Here is a 20,091-nt window from a genome sequence, read left to right as displayed (position 1 = left end):
TTGTTGTTTCTATCTCTCTCTCCCTCCCCCTTCTCTGAAATCAATAAAAATACATTTAAAAAATCAATGGAAAAAATATCCTCAGGTGATGATTAACAACAACAACAAAGGAATTCAATAAACATTATACAAAGCTCAAGCATGCCCTAACCGGTTTGGCTCAGTGGATAGAGCGTCAGCCTGTGGACTGAAGAGTCCGGGTTCGATTCTGGTCAAGGGCACATGCCCAGGTTGTGGGCTCGATCCCCAGTAAGGGGCATGCAGGAGGCAGCTGATCAATGATTCGCTCTCATCATTGATGTTTCTATCTCTCCCTCTCCCTTCCTCTTTGAAATCAATAAAAATATATTAAAACAAAAAAGAATATAACATGCACAAAAAATAAAAAGCCTCAACATATCTAGTCTTTGTTCAAAAGTAAAACAAGGAAAGAATTTATAGATGAACTAGGATTTGAGGTTTAGTTTGGAGGTGAAGACCACCCATTGTTTGAAGTGGTGGCTTGAAAGGTTGGCTAAAGGATACCTTTTTTATTTCTCCAGAAGGAAAAATTAAACTCAATTTAATATTAGGGGCTTGGATGCTGTAACTTTCTTTTTTAAAAATATATTTTTATTGATTTCAGAGAGGAAGGGAGAGGGAGGGAGAGAGAAACATCATCAATGAGGGAGAATCATGGATTGGCCGCCTCCTGCACTCCCCCTAGTGGGGATAAAGCCTGTGACCCAGGCATGTGTCCTTGACTGGAATCAAACCTGGGACCCTTTGATCCACAGGCCCATGCTTTATGCACTGAGCCAAACCGGCCAGGGCACTTTTTTTGAAATGTAATTTTCCTATCGTCTTGGTTGAATAAGCTATGAGAGGATGAGAGAGATCTCTGAAATTTAGAAATAGAAGGATGTTGTAGTGATTCATGTTTCACACTCTTTATGCTAGTTCATATCTCTCGCTAGAGTTTATTTATTTATTTTTAAAAGTGTATTTATTGATTTGAGAGAGAGAGAGAAACATTGATGTGTTGTTCCACCCATCCATGGACTTATTATGGGTTGCTTCTTGTGTGTACCCTGATGGGATGGAACCAGCAACCTTGATGTATTGGAGGATTCTCTAACCAATTGAGCTACCCGACCAGGGCTCTAGCTAGAGTTTAAAAGGAAGTGGTGAGTGCAGAGGCGGTTTATGAGTCACAGCAATGGTTCTCAGACTTTTTGGTCTCTGGAACATTTTATACTCTTGAAAATTATTAAGGTACTCAAAGTGCTTGTGTTTATGTGGGTTATATCTATCAATAGTTACCAATTTAGAATTAAAAAGAAATTTAAAAATTATTTATTTAAAAATAATAAACCTAAGCACATGTTAACATAAATTGAATGTTTCTATGAAAAGTAACTGTATTTTCCAAAATAAAAATTTTAGTGAGAAGAATGACATTGTTTTCCATTTTTTATATCTCTTTCATACCTGGCTTAATAGAAGACAGCTAGGTTCTCTACAGTTGAAATATATGAAGAAAATAGGAGTTCTTAGGAAGATAATTTGATAGTCTTTTTGGATAAATGTGAATATTCCTTTCTGACACTACAGAAAACTTGACAAGTGGTAATTTCTTACAGGTTAATTGTAATGAGGAATCTAAAACCACATCAAAGAACCTTTGTATTCTGCTTTTTATGTGTGAAAGATTAAAGTTGGTGATGCTACAGTGGCAGGCTAAATAGCCATCTCAGTCAGTGATTTTCAAAAAATAGAATTTATTTAGGGAAAATGGGACAGGGCCTGGGATATCCAAAGGGAAGGGCTACACCGAGAAAAGGGGGCCTTGGAGACAGGTTCAGGGGGTTAGCCATGGATGAGCTGCCATTGCCCATTGGTCCTCTAGCTGCAAGTCTCATGGAGTCCCTCAGAGGTTATAGGATATGTGCTTGTGGGGGAAATAAAGAGAAAAGAAAATGGCAGGGGCGTGCTCCTTGGAGGAGAGTGGCACTGGGTCCTTTGTCCTGAGTATATTTATATTTCTCTTGCAGGTGAAAATCTTAGGGAAGGTCTCAGGAGAGTGGCTCAGTAGAATACTCATCAGCTTTCCAGGTGTGCTCTTTCAGGGTCATGGTCTCCACTGATTGGTGGGTGTCAGAACAGGGGCTTATTAGTCAATGTAGCTGCTCCTTAGGCAGCCACTGCATCTCTTGTCTGGTTTTGCTGCTTTTCTGGGCCTGGAGCTGAGATAAACTGAGGCCTAGATCTTTAGGGAAGAAAAGGTCAGGGGGTTAAAACTGTCTGACCAGCGATTTGAAAGATCCAGGGTCCAAACCGCATGACCAGTGATATGCTGGGGAGGTTAGGTTACTCTGGGGGTGAGGTTCTTGTTTTCCCAGATTTGCCAGCTGGGCATCGGGAGCTTTCTGCCTTGCTGAGTCTTTACCTGGCCCATTGTCCTTGCTCTGCTCATGTCTAACAATGTGTGCACACACAAATACACATGTATGTGCACACATACCTATGTACCCATTGGTCTATCTTGCAAGTTGGGTGAATCTTTTATCCACACATGATTTTGTAATATCCTGCATTGGTCATTTGGAAAACGTTGGTTCATTGTGTCATGTAGATGATCCATATGTTGACATACCTCATAAAATATCAAAATGCCATATTCATTAATTCCACTGCAGTTTCCTTAGAAAAGTCTTTAAGCTGTCAAATTCATGGTGGTGAGCACAACTTTTGCAAATTTGCAAATTTCACTTGAACGCTAAATTATATCACTGGTAACAAATACTGTCAGGTGTTCTTGAAGTGTTAGGCTCATTTTGGAGAAATGTTGCTTAATTCCTAAGTCAAAGTAACATTAGTTTGTCAATTGTTCTTTCAAGGAAAAATGATGTTCCATGAAAAAAGCAGATAGTTCAGCTTACAACTCAGTCACACAGGTGTCTTTCTTCCTGTCATCTTAGCATATGTATTTCCCATTACTTCTCACAGACTATTAGAAAGATGTGTACACAGGGTTGACACCTATAAAATTAATACTTTTTACTACCTCATCAAGGATATTCCTAAATTAATTTTTTAAAACTGTCTTTGGCAAAGTTGTATAAATGGCATGCCTATCTCTAGTTTTCTCTTTCCTCCTTTCCTGTTAAGTAATAACCTGGTTATCACAATGACCAATAGGACAGTTTTGTGTCACACTCTTGATTCCTGATAATGCATTGTCAGCAATATTACTATTGTTTTGTACATCATGAGTACAAATGTGACCCCCCCCAAAAAAATAAGACAAAAGACACATATTATTATGAATATTATTTTTAGCCTCTGGACCCCGTAAGGCTTGCAGATTTCCAGAGGCCTGGGAACCACCCTTTAATTGAAGAATTAATAGAAGGAGAACATGTGAGAAAAAGGTCATGTAATGGAAATGTGGGTTAGATGAACAGAGCAAGGACGATGGGCCAGGTACAGAAGGTCACCAGGATAGAAAGCCCCAGGTGCCTACCAACGAACAATTGTAATTTAGGACCTCACCCCCAGGGTGACCTTTCTTCCCCTAGCACAGGGGTCCTCAAACTATGGCCCGCGGGCCACATGCAAATACAAATATTGTATTTGTTCTCGTTTTGTTTTTTTACTTCAAAATAAGATATGTGCAGTGTGCACAGGAATTTGTTCATAGTGTTTTTTTAAACTATAGTCCTGCCCTCCAACGGTCTGAGGGACAGTGAACTGGCCCCCTGTTTAAAAAGTTTGAGGACCCCTGTCCAGCATATCCATGGTCATGCGGCTGGACCCCTTGAGCTTTTCTCCCTAGAGATAACATCTAGGCCTCAGTTGTATTTCAGCTTTAGATCCACAAAAGCAGCAAAACAAGACTAGTGACCCCATGGCTGACCTCAGGACCAGTTGCATTGAGTAATGACTCCCTGCCTTGGAGCCCACCAATCAATCAGTGGAGACCTAGAACCTGGAAGAATACACCTGGAAAGCTGCTGAATATTCTATTAAGATCTTCCCCTGAGCGCTCCCCTAAGATCTCCGTCCTCAAAACACTTAGGATGGAGGACTCATTCAGCTCTCCCTCTCAGAAGCATGCCTGTGCCTTTCCCGCCCCCCCCCCCCCCCCACTTCCTCCAGGCTTGTTACTCACTCCCAAGCTCCAAGGGCCCTTCCTTTGCCTCTAAAACTTGTTTTCTCAGCCCATCTCTTCTACGAATTACCTTTTCCACCTCTGTGCTTTTATAAATAGAGGCCTAGTGCATGAAATTCATGCACTGGGGGTAGGGGGAGCATCCCTCAGCCTGGCCTTCATGCACCCTCTTGCAGGCTGGGACCCCTTGCTCCTTACTGCCTGCCTGCTCACTGCTCCTTACTGCTCAGCTTGCTGCTCTTTAGTGCTGCTGCGGAGGCGGGAGAGGCTCCCGACACTGCCGCTGTGCTCTCCAGCCATGAGCCCTGCATTGAGTGTCTGCCTCCTGGTGGTCAGTGAGCGTCATAGCGACTGGTTGTTCCGCCGGTCGTTCCGCTGTTCGGTCGATTTGCATATTAGGCTTTTATTATATAGGATGTTCTTTTACTGTTGGAGTCTTGGCTCTGAATTCTTCCCTAACCAAGGTTACCAAAATTGCTGAACCCAGGTCCAGTCTGATCCCATGGGTAACACTCAGTGCTGTTCCAGCTGCCTACAACAGAACAAACAGTTGAATTGACTTCAGTATACAATAATTTTATTAAAACAAAGGATACAGATTTCAAGTGCCAGGAGAAGCAGATACGGAGAAAGACCAGTGGGGTTTATCGGGTCAAGAGACAGGATTTTAAATGGGCCTTGAAGGATTGGTACAAATTGTTTGAAGAAAGGGTTGGAAAGGAAAGGTTTGCTCAAAACATGCAAATGAAGAACTAACCAAGGCTCTGACAAGACTGACCACTGAGATCTTGTGGATATGAAAGGCAAGTAAAGAATAACACCAGGCTTTTGTTCCATTGTGGTCCTCTATATAGGAGGTGATCAGTAAATCTATGTTGTCAGTATTACCCTTTAAAATTGTGACGGAGCCCTGCCGGTGTGGCTCAGTGGTTGAGTGTTGATCTATGAACCAGGAGGGCATGGTTCAATTCCCCAGGTTGCACGCTCAATCACTGGTGTGGGGTGTGCAGAAGGCAGCGATCAATAATTCTCTCTCATCATTGATGTTTCTATTTCTCTCTCCCTCTCCCTACCTCTCTGAAATAAATAAAAATATATTAAAGTAAAATAAAGTTGTGAGGGAGGCCTGGCCAGGTAGCTCAGTTGGTTACAGCCTCTTCCCAATACACAGAGGCTGTGGTTTGACCAGCATCAGGGCACATACCAAATCGCCTAAGGAATGCATGAGTGGGTGGAACAACAAGTCAATGTTTCTCTCTCCTTCCCTCCTTTCTTCTGCCTCTAAAATCAATGAATTAAAAAAATTGTGAGGGAGGAAAGTCCTTTACATTGATAGGATGGTAATGATGGAGAGGTCAAGACTCAGAATTTGTCTGTAAATGAAAATCCACTAGAAATGGAGTATGTCAGAGAGAAAAGTAGTTTTGCTAATGTATTCCTGATTATTTGAAGAGCCCAGGAGAGCACTTCTCCAGCCTTTTGGCTGAAATCAAGTGAAAAGCCCGTGGAAACGTGTAGCAAGAAAATGGGGGTGTCCGAGAATATTTACACAGGTCTGAAAGAACTCAAAAGAAAACACTTGTGTTGAAAACACCTTTCCAACATATTATTAACATGTCAGACCCAAACTCGGTGGGTTCTGAGTCTCTTGAGCTCAGTGAACGGAACGTCTCAGTCCCTTCAGACTGGGACTGCCAGGCCTTTCGCGATTGCACTAAAACGGGCTCCCTGCGCTTGCCGTAACGCGGACTCTACCATTGCGCTCCGAGGGGGGATTTGGCGGCAGCGGAAGAGGGCGACCAGAGGGTGTGTATGGGAAAAGCCGGGCCCTCGGGAGGACAGTCGTTTCACGGATCCCTAACCAGCCCTTCCTTCTCCCCTTCACCCCTCCCTTACGCCCCAGTCCGGCCCGGGCTTCTCTGTCTCTCCGCGCGGTGACAGGTGAGCGTGGGGCGCGCGGGTTCCCAGGTTTCGCAGCGCACCCCCTACGTCTCCGGGGCGGGTGGCGGCGGCCGGCCGGGGAGGCGGCCTCGCACAGTAATGGCAGCTCTGTGAGCTGGGGAACGCGAGTGACAGCCGCCGCCGCCGCCGCCGCCGCCGCCGCCCACTCTCCTCGCCGGGGCTTCGTCCTTCATTTCTTCGGGCTGCCTCCCTTCCCCTTGCCCCTGCCTCTTGTCCCGCTTCTGCAGAAGGTAACCCCGCTGAGGGCCCGGAAGCCGGCTGCAGACGCCGGGAAACTTCCCTTCCTGGCTTATGGGTGGCGGGGATGGGGCGGAGGAAAGGAGTTGGGGGCAAGAAGGGGGGAGGGGAGGGGAGGGGGCGGGAAGCGGGTAGCCTGGGAAGATGGTGTCTTGTAAGTGTTTCCGGCTTCCCCGAGTGCTGTCCCCTATTCCGGCCACCCCCTGGACTGGGTCCCTGGCCTCCACAACCTGGCCTTGGCCGCCCCTCCCTTGGCCCCATTTTCCTCGGAAGGAAGGAAGGTGAGAGTGCGTGTACTCATGTGCTTATTTGCATGCTCACAGGGATACACAATTCTGTGTTTGGGGGTGGGGGACGGCGTCAGCCTCTGGCATCCTTACCACGAGTATTTTCACTTTTGTTTCCGCAGACAACGAGGATTGATAGCTATGGGGAGGAGTAGCCTACGTTAGCCTGCGTACATGCTAGCCTGTCTTAACAATTAGGGTCTGGTGAAATAAGCTCCTCAGGCTCTCTGCAGAGCACTTACACACTAGGAGGTGTGGACCTTCCCTACACTCCACAAATACTGCACGTGCATGTAAACAAAACATCTGTGAATTGCACACTGATTATTGTTAAATCTTCTCCTTTCCCCCACGGATTACTATTACCATTGAAGGACCGTACTTTGGAAGTTTAAAATTTGAAGATAATAAGATATAAACTGTTAACATTAGCTGTAGAATCTTTATCCTCTCTACCCTGTGATTTTCCGTTTTATAAGTGTGAAGTTAGTTTACCCATGTCTTTTATGCTCACCAGCCTATCACTAAATTAAATGTTGTGGATCTTCTCTAAAATCAATTTTGCCTTATTTATCAGTTAAATATTTATTAAGCTCCTGGTTCTTTTGCCAAGCATAAGACTCTGAAATTTCTGCTCTCCTGGAGTTTCAGTTTTGGTGGTGGGATGGGAGAGGTAGCCAATGAATGAGACAGGAATAATTTCAGAAAATCATGTGTTATAAAGGAAATAAAATAGGGAGTTGTGGTAGTGACTGGGAGACTATTTCCGATGCTGTGGTCAGGAAAGCCCTATCTGAGATGGCATTTGGCCCGATACCAGAAAAGTGAGAGGGATTTAGCCTTTGGAAATATGACTGAAGTGTTCCTGTCTGAGGGAACAACAAATGGAAATGCCCAGATGTAGTATCAAGCTTGGGTTAAGCAACCTGAAAGAAGCTCAGGTAAGGCTTGTGTGAAAGGTAAGAAGTAAGGTGAAAGCCTAGGGTCAGATCTTGTGGGGTCTTATTGCCCAAAGGCCTTTGGCTTTTATGTTTAAAGGACATTGAAAAACTATTGGAATTTTTGCAAAGCTGGGAGTGATAGGGCTTGATTTACAATCTGACTGGAGGAGATGGGATGAGAGGAAAAAGGAAGCAGGAAAACAGTGAAAAGACTGTGGCAGACTGAGTAGAGTAGTGTTAGAGACAAGTAAAAGAGGTTTTGAGGTACATTTTGGAGTTAAAGGTATTGAATTTGTGGTTTGGATGGAAGTGCATTTGGTTGGGAGTGGTGCTTTCTGGGTTTTGGGCTTTAACTGGAGGGTGGCAATGCCATGTATAGAGATGGGGAAGAGGTGAGGGAAGCAGGTTATATGGGGATAAGGTAGGATTGGACATGCTAAATAGAAACTATTATATGTTCAAGTAGAGATTAGAAGCAGGCGTTTAGATAGACAAATCTGGAATTTAGTGGAGAGGTTAAGGAGTTGTTTATTCAACAAATATTTTCCAAGCACCAGCTATGGACCAAGCAGTGGGGATATAGTAGTGAGAAAGTAGATAAAAATCTCTGTCTTCATGGGACTTAAATTTTGATGAGGAGAGAAAGAGATGGGGAGTCATCAGCATTTATCTGTTGGGTTATTTATGCTTTGAATAAAAACTACATGAGTCAAAATTTAAAATGTTTAATGGAAAAAAATGTTTAATGGAGTATAGAATGAAAATCTCTATTTTTTTTGTCTTCCATTACCAGTTTTGCTTGGAGCCAAACAATATAAATGTTTTCTTTTTTTAAAAATATATTTTATTGATTTTTTACAGAGAGGAAGGGAGAGAGATAGAGAGTTAGAAACATCGATGAGAGAGAAACATCGATCAGCTGCCTCCTGCACATCTCCCACTGGGGATGTGCCCGCAACCCAGGTACATGCCCTTGACCAGAATCGAACCTGGGACCTTTCAGTCCGCAGGCCGACGCTCTATCCACTGAGCCAAACCGGTTTCGGCTATAAATGTTTTCTTACATGTGCTTCCAAAGATGTATTTTATGCACATATAAGCAAATGTGTACATATTCTCCCTACTTTGCAAAATTGGTAGCATACTTCACCTGCTTTGACACCTTGCATTTTTTTAGAGTATTAAATAGTATTAAAGTTATGAAACAGGATGGGACCACCCAAGGAAACATGTAGAAAGCAGAGGAGAAAGTCATGCGGCATGGCAACATTTTCCAAGTTGGTCTTTGCCCTCTGAGTTTTGGACCTACAGTGTGGAGTTGTTTAAAGAGCTTTTTGTGACATGTTTTATAAAAGTTCGCATTGTTTCTTTTGTGCCCCTTTCTTATCTGCCTGTTTTCTTAAAAAAATTTTTTTTTTTAAAATTGATTTCAGAGAGAGGAAGGGGGAGGGAGAGAAAAATAGAAACATCAATGATGAGAAGGAATCACTGATCTGCTGTCTCCAGCACACCCCCTACTGGGGATGGAGCCCACAACCCAGTACTGTCCTGATGGGAAATCAAACCATGACCTCCTGGTTTATGGGTTGACACTCAGCCACTGAGCCATACCACAGAGCTGCCTGTCCTCTTTATATGCTGGAAAAGTATTTCAGTATTATTGAAAGCACTTTTCATGTATGTATTATCAAAGTAAATTGATGAGAGGATCAGGCCTTGAATCTTAATATTTTGAAGACTTTTTACTGGCTAATGTTAAATCTTGGAAAAACAAGCAGAAATTTGGAATGTTACTATGAGATTTATAATAGGTTATTGATCTTTGAGATATATGACTAAATTCTCTCTCAGTAATAAGTTAATCACAGTATCTGTTCATAGTGATCTGGCTCCTTGCCTGGGTTTGAATCGTAACAGTCATGGTTTTATTACATTGCAGATGTTGGCATAATCTTTGTATTACTATCTTCAATATATAGATTCATCATATGTTACTACTTTGAATTGTAAAGGCCTATTGGAGATACTGGACCCATGCAGTTCTTTTGATTCTTAAAAGTTTTTTTTTTTTTTTTTTTGAAGTACAGACTAAGTTTTTAATCCATATTCTTAATACCAGTTTGGGTAACAGCAAAATGAGAAGCCTACATACTCAACAATTTTTTTTTTAATTCTTAAAAGTTTTGAAATGTGTAGTGTTAAGAGCATGATGTTAGCATCTGCAAGAATATTTGGGGTGTAGTTGAACCCTGTTAATTGAGTCATCTGGAGGAGGGGAGATGGAATATTTTCTGTAAGTTGCTTTAAGCATTATTACTTCGAAGAATTAAAAATCTGGACTCATATTGGGTTTTCTATTGAATTTATAATGCTTTCTATATTGGATGGCATTTTGATTTTCAGTTAGCTGTATTTAGCCAGATGCTTTCTATATAAATTGACATACCTATTTATTTTCTGAGATTGTTCTTGGTTTAAGAACTGTTAGTTTGATTTTTGTGGTTAATTTTATTGTTACCTCTCTTTAATTCTTTTTTGCCTGAGATTAAAGTAAGCAGCAGGTTTCTACGTTGGAGAAATATAATCTTTGATAGGAAAGATTTAATAGTACTTTCTGAAGCATTAGACATTAATTATTACATATAAGACCACTGTGTGAAATATGTGAGGAGTTTGTTAAGCTTATTTAAACTCTGTAAATGTATAGGGTTAATGTCCTATTTGAAGATTTAGTTATCCAAAGGATTTTCATTTATATACTTCAACATTATAAATGATGTTACTGTTGCTATTTAATCATTAGATTATAGTCTCTGTGTGTCTCAGAATTTTTCATCAATCAAGTTGATAGTTTATCATTTTAGAGGTCTGGAATATAGGAAATAGTGTCTATTAACTCAGTGACTTAAATCTTGTTTTAATGTAGGTTGCTTTTCAAATAATGAAATGTTGGGTTTACTCTGTATAAATAATTCTTGGATTTCTCAACTTTGTTTTAATTCAGTTGAAGGGGGAAAAGTACTGGATACTTAAAAACATTAATACTTTTTTTTGGAAATAATTTTGGACTTACAGAGAAGTTGCAAAAAATGGTATAGAGAGCTCAGGTATACCCTTCACCCAGCTTTCCCTAATGTTAATTTATATAACCAGAACACAATGATCAAAACCAGGAAATTAACATTGGTACAATACTATTAACTAAATTACAGACCTTATTTGAATCTCACCAGTTTTTCCACTAATGTCCTTTTTCTGTTTCAGGATTCGATCTGAGGTCAGACATGGCATTTAGTTGTGTCTCCCTAGTCTCTTCTGATCGTGACACTCTTTTCTTACCATTCATGACCTTCACACTTGTAATGAGTGTAATTGGTTATTTTTCAGAATATCTCTCAATTTGAGTTTGTCTGATATTTTCTCATTATTAGGTTGAGGGTATACATTTTTGGGAAAATGCTACAGAAGTGATGTTGTGTCCTGATCAGTGCATCATTATCACAGGATATAAGATGTCAGTAAACCAGTTTAGAGATGATGTTAGCTCTCATTTGGTTAAGGTTGTGTCTGTTAAATTTCCCTACTTGTAAAGTTACTATCTTTCTCTTTATAAATACTATCTTGGGGAGATTCTTTGAAACTGCAGATATCTTGTTCTCAAAACTTTTGCATTTTCTCCGCTGCAACCCTGGAATCAATCATTCCTCCAAGGGTCTTAAGTATTTTCCTTATTTTCTGTACTTAGAATATAACTTGTTCTAAACCTGTTCATTAAAAAACTAATTATAGTATATTATCTTACCTGAAATTTAGGCTCCGGTATTACATTTTATTGGTAATTTTTTGAATGGCCACATATATATTTAAATATATTTTTATTGATTTCAGAGAGGAAGGGAGAGGAGAGAGAGATAGAAACATCAGTGATGAGAGAGAATCATCAATCGGCTGCCTTGATTTTCTTAATTGCTTCTTTATTCTCATCTTTACATTAGGTTACCTAGCTGTTCTCTTAGAACTGCTAACTGATTTTAAAACTGTTGATGTCAAATTATTAGTATTTATTACCTTTTATGGGCATGGTAAGGCTGAGCTATTATTATTATTACTAGAGGCCCGGTGCACGAAATTTGTGCACTCGGGGCGGGGGTCCTCAACCCAGTCTGTGCCCTCTAGCAGTCCAGGAGCCCTCGGTGGATGTCCAACTGATGGCTTAGGCCTGCTCCCCGCGGGAGAGGCTCCTGCCACCACTGCTGCACTTGCCAGCAGTGAGGCTGGCTCAGGGCTTCTGGCTGAGCGACGTTCCCCACTGTGGGAGTGCACTGACCACCAGGGGCAGCTCCTGTGTTGAGCATCTACCCCCTGGTGGTCACTGTGTGTCATAGTGACCAATCATTTTGCTGCCTGATTGGTCAATTTGCATATTAGCCTTTTATTATATAGGATTACATATTACTTTAATGTCTTATTTCCCAATATATGACAGTCACTTTTTAAAGTATGTTTAGGCTGCTTGGCTGGTGTTTCTCAGAGGTTGAGCATCAACCTATGAACCAGGAAGTCACGGTTCGATTCCTTGTTAGGGCACATGCCCAAGTTGCAGGCTAGATCCCCAGTGTAGAGTATGCAGGAGAAAGTCAGTCAGTGATTCTCATCATTGATGTTTCTATCTTTCTCTCCCTCTCCCTTCCTCTCTAAAATTAACAATAAAAATATATTAAAGTATGTTTAGGCTAAAAATTTACAGTCTTTTGATATTACCCAAACAATTTAAATATTCGTAGAAAAAGTAAACACCTACTTTTTCAATAGTTTATCAGTATTACTACTGAGTCCACAAACTATGAGAATAACAAAGACCTACTCTTTTAATTCCTCTTAAATTCCAATTATTGAATCATAAATGGTACTCCATTTGAGATGATATTTTTTGCAGAATATTTGGTGAATTATATTGAATTGTTTGTATGATTTCTTCAGAGTTCTTAATCAGGATAAATTCTCTTTCATTTTTCAGGGTTACTGAGCTGTAGAATTAGATCTTGATGGCAGTATTTATCTTCAGATGGTAATATGACATAATGGAGATTAGCATGGACTCTGAAAGTTGAGGAACACAAGCTCAAATAATAAGCAACGTTCAGTGCTAGAAAACAATTATATTTAACTCCACCTGTGCATGAAACGTATAGAGATCAAACTTGTTTACATATGTAACACCCAATATAAAATGTAGAATCTTTTTCAAGATTTTAGAAGTTTCTTTCATCCCCCTTTCTGACTACTACCCTCAGAATTTCTTAATTTTCTGTTCTTTATAATCATTGATAGTACCATCAGTTCATGAAATTCATATCAGTGGATTTATATGATGTATTCTCATTTGTGTCTCACTTCTTTTGCTCAACATGAAATCTATGAAATTAACCCATATTATTCTTCATATCAGGATTTTATTCCTTTTTTGTAGGTGTGTAGTATTCTATTACTTGAATTTACTACCAGTCTTCCATTTTCCTGTAGGCAGATTTGTAAGTTGTTACTAATTTAAAAATATTATGAATAAAGGTACGCTAAACATCCTTTCACATATGATTTTGAGGACCTATATGCTCATGCCTTTTGGATATATAAAAGCAGTAAATTTAATCAATCATGCTGTAGGCATATGTTTAGTTTTAGTAGATACAGTTCAGCATCCTTTTTTCTAAGTTATACAACCACCTGCAGTGAATGAGAGTTCCAGATCCTGCAGATACTTGCCACTAATTAATATTATAAACCTATTTAATTTTAGCTATCCTAGTAAGTAACGGAGGAATAAATTTGAGTTTACCTGGATAGATGATATTGAATATATTTCATCTATTTTTTGAGATTTGGATATTATTCTTTATCAATTCTTGTTTACATTTGTGTTTTCTCTTTCCTGAGGTGCCTTGATTTTCCCTATATTGATGAAGGATATTTTCATTGGAAATAGGACTCCGTTGACAGTTCTTTTATTTTTACATTTTATGGTTTCTAATGGAAAACCTATTGTCATGAGAATTACTTTTTTCTTATAGATAAAGTGTTATTTGTCATTCAGAACTTTCAAGATTTTTTTCTTTGTTTTTATTTTTCAGAAGTTTGACTATGATGTGGGTGTTGATATCTTTGGGTTTCTCTCATTTTGTATTTGATCACCTTAAAATTGAGGATTTCTGTCTTTTGACCAATTGGAAGAATTTTCAGCCATTATTTCTTCAAGTACTCTTTCAGCTCCATCTCCTTTAATTTCTTCCTGGACTCCAAATGTTACAGTTTTATTTATTTATTTTTGTTGTTGTTATGACTCCACTGGTTTCTGTGGTTCTGATCTTTTTCTGTTGTTGTTTTCAAGCCCATGTTCTCCCTATTCTCCCTATTCTCATTGGATATTTTTATTGTTATATTTTCTAGTTCCCTGAGTGTTTCCTCTGTTCCATCCATTCTGCTTTGAGCCTATTCATTGAGTTATTATATTCTTCTGTACTATAATTTTCATTTGCTTCTTTATAGCTTCATTTTCTTTGCTGAGACTTTCTGTTTACTTGCCATAACTTTCTTTTTTTCCCATTTAAGGATGTTCAGAATCAGTCATGTAAAGATTGTTTTGATGGCTGCTTTAAACTTATTATCAATTAAATCTGTCATCTCTACTATCTCAGTGTTAGTATCTGTTATCTTTTTTATTCAGTTTTAGATCTTTCTGCTTCTTTGTATGAATAATTTGATAATTGAAACCTAGAAATTTTGAGCATTATGAAACTCTGGAACTTTTTCAACCCTGTTTCATCTGGGTTTGCTTTGATACAGTTCTGGTAAGGGAAGGGTGAGATGCCACCTCATTATTTCAAGGAGAGAGTAGAAATCCAGGTTCCCCAGTTGGCTCAAGGTTTGTAGGTGTGTGTGTCGGGGGAGGGGATGGGTATTCATTATTGTTATGAGATGGTGGGAATTCTGGCTCCCTGCTATTCTTCTGCCAATATCTCCCCATGTGGAGGGAGAGGTCTGCCTTGTTTCTATTTCTTACAGTTTCCACTTACATGATCCGGGACTGACTCCTGCCTGGGACTGGCTCCCACCTGGGACTGACTCTCGCCTGGCACGGCTGGGACTGGGACAGACTCCCCCCGGACTGCTGCCCGTACTAACTCCCACCTGGCGCAGCCGGGACTAGGACTGATTCCCGCCCGGGACTGACTCCTGCCCGGGGACTGACTCCTGCCCAGGACTGAGACTGGCTCCCGCCCAGGACTGGTTCCCACCCAGCGCAGCTGGGACCCGGGACTGACTCCTGCCTGGGACTGGCTCCTGCCCGGACCTGGACTGAGTCTCGCCTGGCTCGGCTGACCTATAGCCACGACAACCCAGCACTGACTTCCAGTCTGGTCGAGCTTTGGTGGTAACAGTTGTTACACCCTGGCTCTTTATTATAGAGACTAGGGGCCCGGTGCACGAAATTCGTGCACTGTGTGTGTGTGTGTGTGTGTGTGTGTGTGTGTGTGTGAGGGGGGGTGTCCCTCAGCCCAGCCTGCCCCCTCTCACATACTGGGAGCCCTCAGGCGTTGACCCCCATCACCCTCCAATCACAGGATCGGCCCCTTGCCCAGGCCTGACGCCTCTGGCCTAGGCGTCCGGCCCGGGAAGCGGGGACCTGCAGTGGCAGCGGGGGCGGAGGGGCCGCGATCCGGTAGGCTCCACCCCTGCCTCTGCAGGATGCCTCTGGCTCCACCCCTACTTCCTGCTGTCACTGGCCAGGGCGGAAAAGGCACCTGATTCTCCGCCTTTGCCCTGCCCCCCAGCTCTTAGCTCCCCCCTGGGTTTCCGATCACTGTCAGTGGCAGGGGGCTTCTTCCTGCTTTCCCTTTCGCCTCCCTGCATTGTGCCTACATATGCAAATTAACCGCCATCTTGTTGGCAGTTAACTGCCAATCTTAGTTGGCAGTTAATTTGCATATAGCCCTGATTAGCCAATGAAAAGGGTATCGTCGTATGCCAATTACCATTTTTCTCTTTTATTAGTGTAGATTAGAGGCCCGGTGCATGAAAATTCATGCATTGGAGGGGGGCGTCCCTCAGCCTGGCCTGCCCTCTCTCACAGTCTGGGAGCCCTCAGGGACGGGAGGCAACTGGGCAATCAGGGGAAGGCGATGCCCCGTCACACCTCTGCTGCTGCCACTGCTGGTAGCTCAAGCCTTGGCCAGCCCTGGTTACCTGAGCCTCAGGCAGCCCTAGGTGGCTGGGGTCTGAGGGGACTGGGGACTCTGGAGGCAGCCGCGTGTCTGCCACCCTGGGGGCGCTGAGGGGACTGGGTGCTGCCATCTTTGAAGGCAGGGCAGTCAATTAGCATTTTCCCTCCTTATTGGCAGTGAGTGTTGCCATCTTTGAGGGCGGGGCAGCAATTAGCATATTCCCTCCTTACTGGCTGTGGGTGCTGCCATCTTTGAGGGTGGGACGGTCAATTAGCATATTCCCTTCATCTTTGAGGGTGGGACGGTCAATTAGCATATTCCCGCCTCATTGTCTGTGGGCGCCACCATCTTTGCAATGGGGTGAGGGTCAGTTAGCATATTTCTCTTTATTAGATAGGATTATTTTGTTAATCCTTAACCAAGGATATTTTTTCCATTGATTTTTAGAGAGAGTAAGAGGGAGGGGGAGAGAGGGGGGGAACATTAATATGAGAGGAACACATCAATTAGTTGCCTCCACATGCATGTCGAGTGGGACTAGGGATCGAATCTGCAGTCCAAGTATGTGCCCTTGACTGGGAATCGAACCCGAGACCCTTCGATGTGCAGGCTGACGCTCTAACCATTGAGTCATGCTAGCCAAGACAAGTTTTATTTTTATTTTAAAATATGTTTTTATTGATTTCAGAGAGTAAGGGAGAGGGAGAGATAGGTAGAAACATCAGTGATGAGAGAGAATCATCAATTGGCTGCTTTCTACATGCCACTGACTGGTGATCGAGCTCGCAAACTTGGCATGCGCCCTGACAAGGAATTGAACCTTGACCTCGTGGTTCATAATTCGATGTTCAACCACACAGCCACACTGGCTGGGCAAGTTTTATTTTTTTATTAAACAAAATATTCGATACATACTAGATTGTAAGTTAAAGTGTTTGAAGAATTTTAAGGTCATGATATAATTAGATTTGTATTTGGAAAACTTACATTGGCCATAGGATATGGAATGTACCAAGGGGGCAAAAAGGGATACAGGCAGATCATTTAGGAGGTTATTGGGTGGTAGTTGGGTCAGAGGTTGTGGTTTGGATTAGGGTGATGTCAGTGGGAATGGGAAGAAATGGATGTGTTCAAGAAATGGTTAGGCCAGGGGTGGGCAAACTTTTTGACTCAAGGGCCACAATGGGTTCTTAAACTGGACCGGAGGGCCGGAACAAAAGCATGGATGGAGTGTTTGTGTGAACTAATATAAATTCAAAGTAAACATCATTACATAAAGGGTACGGTCTTTTTTTTTTTTTAGTTTTATTCATTTCACATGGGCCGGATCCGGCCCACGGGCCGTAGTTTGCCCACGGCTGGGTTAGGCCCTGGCCCGTGTAGTTTCGTTGATTGGAGCGTTGTCCCATACACTAAAAGGCTGGTTGGATTCCCAGTCAGGGCATATACCTAGGTTGTGAATTTGGTACCTGGTTGGGCTGCCTATGAGAGCCAACCAATTAATGTTTCTCACGTCAATATGTCTCCTTTCCTCTCTCTAAAAATCAATAAACATATCCTTAGGTGAGGTTAAAAAAAGAAGAAATGGTTTGAACATAGAGTTGGCAGAAATTGATTGATTGGATTAATTTGTAGAGGAGAGTAGGAAATCCAGAATAATTATAAAATTAAATTTCTAGCTTGAGTGAGGTGGATGACAATGTCATTACTGATATGTGGCATACTGGAAAAGGATGGACATATTGCATTTTGAGGGGTTACGTTTGTTGAGGTATCACATAGAGTGAAATTCACCCTAAAAAAGATACAGTTCTTTGAATTTTGACAAAAAAGTTTTTTAAAAACATCTTCAACTGAGGATATGTTTTTTAAAAATTGATTTTAGGGAAAGAGGAAGGGAGAGGAAGATTGAGAGAGAAACATCATTGTGAGAAAGAAACATCAAGCGGTTACCTCCTATATGCACCCAGACTGGGATTGAACCTGCGACCTTTAGATATAAAGAATGACCCTCCAACTGAGCTACCTGTCCAGGGCTTGTCAAAAGTCTCTGATGGCTTGTAGACCATTCTGAGCCTCTGACAACCAATGATCTGATGTATATTCCTATATTTTTGCCTTTTACAAAGTCAGATAAGTTGAATAATACAACATGTAGCCTAATGAGTCTGTTTTCTTTCACTTAGCATAATGATTTTGAGACTCATCTATTGTTGTCTATGCATAGGTAATTTGTTCCATTTTATTGCTGAATAATAGTATACCATTGTGTGAATACACTACATTTTGATTTTCTAGTCACTAGTTGATGGACATTTGGATTGTTTCCACTTTTTGGCAGCTATGAGTAAAGGTGCTCTAAAGATTTGTGTTTAGGTTTTTTTGTAAGTATATGTTATTTTTCATGTATAAATACACAAATGGGATTGCTGGGTCACATGGAAAGTGTATGTTTAACTGTAATAGAAACTGCCTAGGTGGTTATTTTAAATTTCTACCTGCAGCAAAGGAGAGTTTCAGCTGTTCATGTCCTCATCAGCATTTGATACTGTTAGTTTTTTTGAGCCTTTCTAACAACTGTGTAGTGGTATTTTGTTGAGGTTTTAATATTCATTTCCCTAATGATTAATGATATTGGGCATCTTTTATGTGCTTAATTTTCCATCAGTATATCTGAACTCTTGTCTTTTGGCCATTTGTTAGTTTGGTTGTGTGTTTTCTTATTATTGAGCTTTGAGAGTTTTTTATATATTTTGAGTAACTTTTCTCCCAGCCTGTGGCTTATGTTTCATTTTCTTTTTTATTGAGATACTAGAGGCCTGGGGCATGGATTCGTGCATATTGCCATGAATCCATGCACTGGATTCGTGTTTGTGTATATTGCCAGATGATCACCACAATATGTCTACTTAATATCCATCACCATATATAGTTATACATTTTTTCTTATAATGAAAAACTTAAAATTTATTTTCTTAACAACTTCCAGATGTGCAATATAGTACCATTGATTATAGTTACCATACTGTACATTACATCCCTATGACTTATTTTATAACTGGAAGTTTATACTTTTTATCATCCTTCACTCATTTTGCCAACCCACCAATCTTTATCTGTGAGTTTGGTCTTTGTTTTATTTTCTATTTTAGCATTGTTTTTTCTGTTTGTGAAAAATGCCTTTGGAGTTTTGATAGGGAGTGTATTGAATCTTTAGATTGCTTTGGCTAGTATGGACATTTAAAAATAATAATTTTAATGCATGAACATGGCATATCTTTCCATTTGTGTCTTCAATTTTTTATTAGTGTTTTATAATTTTATGTGCTGATCTCTCACTTTCTTGCTTAAATATATTGCTAGGTTTTTTGTTTTGTTTGTTTTTTAAATACACTTTTATTGATTTCAGAGAGGAAGGAAGAGAGAGAGAGAGAGATAGAAACATCAATAATGAGAGAGAATCATTGATTGGCTGTCTCCTGCTCACCCCCCACTGGGAATCGAGCCCGCAATCTGGGCATGTGCCCTGGACTGGAATTGAACCCGGGACCCTTCTGCCTGCAGGCTGATGCTCTATCCACTGAGCAAAACCAGCTAGGGCTATTCCTAAGTTAAAAAATTTTTTTTGATGTAATTGTAAATGGGATTGTTTTCTTAATTTCTCTTTCTGATAGTTCATTATTAATGTATAAAAACATGACTATTTTTTGCATATTGATTTTGTATTGTGCAACTTTAATTTGATTCTAACAGTTTTTTGGTCGAGTTTTTAGGATTTTTTTTGGTATGTAATATGTCATCTATAAAGTGACAATTTTACTTTTCTCTCTTCTGATTTTGATACCTTTTATTTATTTACTAGTAGCCCTGTGCATGAATCTGTGCGCCAGGAGATCTCTACAGGATCTGGCTGCTCCGCGCCTGCTGCCCGGTGGCTCTCCATGGCCCAGAGGCCCATCCGTCGCCGGGGCTACAATGCAAGCGTTCCGTGCCTCATCCTGGCCAGAGTCCCATCCGCGGCCAGGCGCGGAATGCTTGCCTCATCTCTAGGGCGACGATGCAGGCGTCTCCTCTCCCCGCCCATTCCGTCCCCCCCACCCCCCCTGCGCTGTTCCATACCTGCTTCGCAGAGGCCCTCTGCAGCCAGGGTGGAATGCTTGCCTTGTCGCCACGGCGACGAAGCAAGCATTCCGTCAGGCTGCTCATGCTGCCCGCTCTCAGTGGCTGCCCCCGCAGGACTGGGGGACTCCAATGGGGCTGAAGGACTGGGCGCCACCATCTTGTGGCTATGG

At 41.4% G+C, this 20,091-nt stretch overlaps 1 protein-coding gene across 4 annotated transcripts in view; it reads left to right on the top strand.

The window, feature by feature from the left end:
* Positions 1-5,928: 5,928 nt before the first annotated feature.
* Positions 5,929-20,091, top strand: part of CUL2 (cullin 2) — a 160,854-nt gene continuing 146,691 nt past the window's right edge. For 2 of the 4 annotated variants that reach the window (XM_059656004.1, XM_059655980.1), the window contains exon 1: positions 6,159-6,345. The gene's annotated coding sequence lies outside the window, so the exon portion shown is untranslated. Of the gene's footprint in view, positions 6,095-6,158; positions 6,346-6,499; positions 6,634-20,091 lie in introns of those variants that run through there. The other 2 variants (XM_059655987.1, XM_059655995.1) reach the window with 2 other exon arrangements.

This window comes from Myotis daubentonii, chromosome 1 (genome assembly GCF_963259705.1).
Source record: "Myotis daubentonii chromosome 1, mMyoDau2.1, whole genome shotgun sequence".
Lineage (NCBI taxonomy): Eukaryota > Metazoa > Chordata > Mammalia > Chiroptera > Vespertilionidae > Myotis > Myotis daubentonii.
This window is presented reverse-complemented; position numbering and strand designations above follow the sequence as displayed.